Here is a 5,055-nt window from a genome sequence, read left to right on the forward strand (position 1 = left end):
CCTTACTGATAACATAAGCAGCTGATTAACATATTTTGTATGTTATATGTATTATATATTGTATTCTTAGTATGAAGTAAGCTACAAAAAAGAAAATTTTATTTAACAAATCATAAGAGAAAATACATTTGCAGTACTTTCCTGTATTTATCAAAAAAATCTGCATATAAGTGAATGCAAACAGTACAAACTCATGTTATTCAAGTTTCAACTGTATTTATGTATTTTCTATCTATATTTATTTATATTTGTAAGATATAAATAGAAAAGGAGACTAGAAGGTGGTGGATTATTGGGTTTCCCTAGGAGAATATATTTTTTATTAAAAAACCCCCACTAGAATATAATTATTCAAGGCACTTGTTAACAACATTAAGAAAGACTATTCAAGAGAGACTACTGCAAGGAGGATTCTGCAGTAGGAGGAAGAGGTTGGGCTCAACCACAAGTTGAATACAAGGACAAGTGGGGATTTATGGTCAAGGAGTACAGTAGGGGTCACTGGATGGAAAATTACTAAAAGGAAACATCAAGGCTTAGAGGGATATGTGCTAGACTGACTCAAAAGGATTCTTGGTGAAACTGGGCAATGCAAGGATGAATACACAGTCCAAAAGTTGAGCCTACTTGAGATAAAGGGCTCAGAGAAGCTGGCTACGGTTTGCTCAAGGAGACAATCTTTGTTAGTACCTAACAGTAATGAAACAGTGTTTCTTTCAAAATTGTCCTTTTTGGCATATATATGCAGTTACGTAGCCGACATGCATTTCTTTTGAATGTATATTGGTTTTTAGGCACAGTGACATTACCCAAGGACTGAACACTACAGAATCTTAAAGTACTCTGAAAAGTGTTTTATATTTAACTGTTGACCTCCTGTGCTCACTTTGGCAGCGCATATGCTAAAATTGGAACAATACAGAGAAGATTAGCATGGCCCTTGCACAAGGATGACACACAAATTTGTGAAGCATTTCATATTTTTATGATCTCACTCATATGTGGAATTTAAGAAACCAAACAAACATCCTGGGGAAGAAATGAGAATGGCAGATCAAGAAACAGACCCTTAACTATAAAGAACAAACTGATAGCTATCAGAGGGGAGGTGGGGGTGGGGGTGGGGATGGGTTAAATAGGTGATGGGGATTAAGAAGTGTACTTGTGATGAACACCAGGTGTTGTAAGCATTGAATCACTAAATTTTAATTTTTTTTAATAAATGTTTTATTTATTCTTGAGAGAGAGAGAGAGAGAGAGAGAGAGAGCAAATGAGTGAGGGAGGGGCAGAGAGACAGGGAGACACAGAATCCAAAGCAGGCTCCAGGCTCTGAGCTGTCAGCACAGAGCCCAATGCGGGGCTCGAACCCACGGTGTTGTGAGATCATGACCTGGCAGAAGTTGGAAGCCCAACCAACTGAGCCACTCAGGTGCCCCAGAATCACTAAATTTTATACCTGAAACTAGTATTACACTATATGTAAACTAACTAGAATTTAAATAAAAACTCAAAACTAAACTAAACTAAAATATATAGTTGCTCACCTCCCTAGTTTGTCAGTGGGGAATTGGTAAATTTATTAAAGTGAAAAAAATTCCTGGGATGCCTGGGTGGCTCAGTCGGTTGGGCGGCCGACTTCGGCTCAGGTCATGATTTCACAGCTCATGAGTTCAACCCCCGCGTCGGGCTCTGTGCTGACAGCTCAGAGCCTGGAGCCTGCTTCGGATCCTGTGTCTCCCTCTCTCTCTGCCCCTTCCCTGCTTATACTCTGTGTGTGTCTCTCTCTCAAAAATAAATAAACATTTTTAAAAATTTTTAAAAACTAAAGTAAAAATATTCCTGCTACTACCATGAAAGCTAGGGCTTTCAAGCTTTTATTGAGCTATGGTAGAAAATGATTTTACATTACAAACTAATACACCTGCACCACGTACAATATAGTGGCCAAAAAAAAAAAAGTACTGAATTTGAAATTTAGTAGGTAAAAACCATTAATGCAGAAGTGAAGATCTGATCACAAAATCCTTACCCTTCTCCAAACTTGTAAAATGTATACATGATGTGGCCTTTCCTGTAAAGCTATAAGCATCCTAAAAGTGGGGGCCACAGTTTTTACCTCTGAATCTTTATTAAAATATAGAAAATCCTTATCCATAATAGGCAATAGAGAGATAAAGGAGAATTTTCAAAATAAAGGCTGTGAAATGAATGCCGCTCACTATGATTTGTGAAATTGTCACTTAGAATATTCACAATGTATGTATATTTTTATTTTTGAAACAGATTAATCAGAGTACTATTTTTAATAGCTTATATATTGAAACCACTCAAATGCCTATCAACTGCAGAATGGATAAAAAAAAGCTGTAGAATATTATCACAATAGCATATTCTACACTACAGAATTTACAAGAATCAGACAAACTACAAGTAACAACATGAATGAATCCACATCTATAAGACAGAGCAAAATGCCAAACTCAAAAGAGGATATCTATAAGTTCCATTTATATAAAATTCAATAAGAAAAAAACTAATCTATAGTGATGGAGTAAGGAGAATTCTTATGGGAACAGGTAGAGGAGAAGATTCCTGAGCACAAGAGAGGCTTCTGAGAACTGGTAATAGTTTCTTGACCTGCACTCTGGGTACATGGATAGGTCATTTTGTGAAAATTATTGATGTGTCCTTTTCAGTATATATGTTTATTTTTTAAAAACTCAAAAATACTAAAAGGGATACAATTACATACATATTTTTTTCTGTATTCATTTATATCTATCCATAAACACAATCAATCTACCATAAAAATGAAAATAGGCCTGTTGGCTGTTAAGCATGGGCACAATATAAAGAATCTTGATAGAAAATCAAATCAGGGATGCCTGGGTGACTTAGTCGGTTGGTTAAGCATCTGACTCTTAATTTAGGCTCAGGTCATGATCTCACGGTTCGTGGGTTCAAGCCCCACATTGAGCTCTGCTCTGACAGTGCAGAGCCTACTTGGGATTCTCTCTCTCCCTCTCTCTACCTCTCCCCATTTGCATGCTCTGTCACTCTCTCTCTCAAAATAAATAAACTAAAAAACAAAGAGTAATAAAAATAAAGTAAAAGAAAAAGAAAATCAAATCAATTTTATTCTGACTCTGTTTTTGAAACTAACCAGTACTGTAACCTAAAGATAAAAATACCAGACTCAGAATTTCCTCATGAGAAATTTGCACTACATTAATTCCAGGTTTACTGTTTATATATTATATGTTATGAGTAGAATTTCATATAAACATCCTAAATACTAATACTTCCTTTGAAAAAGAATGAAGGATATGGATGTAGTTTCTTGACTATCAGCAGATCCAGTTAAGTTTATTTAGGTTTATACTGGTTCACTTTACAAAATGCATTTTGTAGGTCAGTCAGAAGTTTTAACTACGTAATCATAAGCAGAAAAAATTAAAATAATATATTAATAGTTGGAAAATATTCTGCATGATGTATGAACAGAATAATCCAGTTGTTGTGTAAAATATACCTACAATGTATATCTCACCCATAGAATAGCCTTCATTTCTTAATTTAAGAGAATCATGAGCCCTCATCAAATTAATTTTTTTAATTGAAAAAAAATTTTTAAAAATTAACACACAGAGGGTGGAGGGGCAGAGAGAGAGATACACACACAGAATCTGAAGCAGTCTCCAGGTCCAAGCTATCAGCACAGAGCCTGATGCAGGGCTTGAGCTCACAAACCATGAGATCATGACCTGAGTTCAAGTCATACCCTTAACTGACTGAGCAATCCAGGTGCCCCTAAATTTTTTTAATTGGGGTGAAATACATATGATCTTTCCACATCAACCATTTTATTTTCTTATTTTAATTAATCTTTACCCCCAATGTGGGCTCAAACTCATGACCCTAAGATCAAGAATAGCATACAGACTGAGCCAGCGAGGTGCCACCAAATGAGGAAATTCTAAAAGCTATTCCCCTGATGTGTGCTATATACATTTGTCAAGAATTAGTTACATAAAAATTAACTGCCTTTGTGACACGTGACCTGAAATCACTGTTTTCTCTACTCAGTTTTAGTACTGAGTTGAGTTGTGGGTCCATTTCCCCTGACTGGAGTCACATGCCCTCTAGCTGTGCCTAGCTCTCAACTGCTTTGAAAGCCAGCTCCCAAAAAGAGTCATCCAATAAGAATAAAGTCTTTTGCCACCCATATGAGAAGGCATTACAAAAATCATTCCCATTAAAAGCAAATCATGACCTGTAATTTCTCTGGAATCCTAACTCTTGGCCCCCAAAATAAATTTTTAGTATGTACCCTAGCATATTTTAAGTCAGGAAATCATAAAGATAACTTCCAAATTTGGTAGAAAGCTAGCATATGTACTAAAAAATGGATGGATATAAAAAAATGCTAATAATATTTATACTGTCTGGAACATTAGGGACTATTGGTGCTTTTTAAAAAAAATCACTCTCTGAGTTTTCTAAAATCCTTATCTGTGCACACGATTTAATAATCAGGAAAAGGATATATTACTGAACTAGAAAATTGCCATGATAAAAATTTGGATTTTTAAAATACATTATATGTGGTCAGTATAAGAGAGAGCTTTCTTAGACAACAAGGAATTCTACCTAAAAAAAAAAAAAATCACTACCAACAAAGCAGATGACAGTGGTACATACACAATTATCCAAAACAAACAAAAAGGTTTTTTAAATGCTAAGTGTTCTAAAAACCAGAAATAGAGCGCATCCACTTTCCATTGTTGTTTAAACACATTCCCACAGTCCTTTCCTCAAAGCCCTTCCTGTTTCAGATGGTATTTCAGAAAGCTATTTGAAGACTCAGCTTCTTCCACACCCACACCTCCCTTTAAATTCCATTTTTTTTTAATACAGAAAATGCTCATGGGAAGCACCAGAATAATAGCTCTGGAGATTGGAGCTCCTTTATAGTTCTATCATTAGTGGAGTCAGGTGGGAGCAGTCAATCTATATTCTACCATCCCACAGTGTGGTTTTAAATATTTCTGAAG

At 35.5% G+C, this 5,055-nt stretch overlaps 1 non-coding gene across 1 annotated transcript; it reads left to right on the forward strand.

The window, feature by feature from the left end:
- Positions 1 to 878: 878 nt before the first annotated feature.
- Positions 879 to 985, forward strand: LOC131489372 (U6 spliceosomal RNA). The gene has a single exon (XR_009250514.1). It is a non-coding gene; the product is annotated as a U6 spliceosomal RNA (small nuclear RNA).
- The last annotated feature ends 4,070 nt before the right edge of the window (positions 986 to 5,055 follow it).

This window comes from Neofelis nebulosa, chromosome 1, assembly GCF_028018385.1.
Source record: "Neofelis nebulosa isolate mNeoNeb1 chromosome 1, mNeoNeb1.pri, whole genome shotgun sequence".
Lineage (NCBI taxonomy): Eukaryota > Metazoa > Chordata > Mammalia > Carnivora > Felidae > Neofelis > Neofelis nebulosa.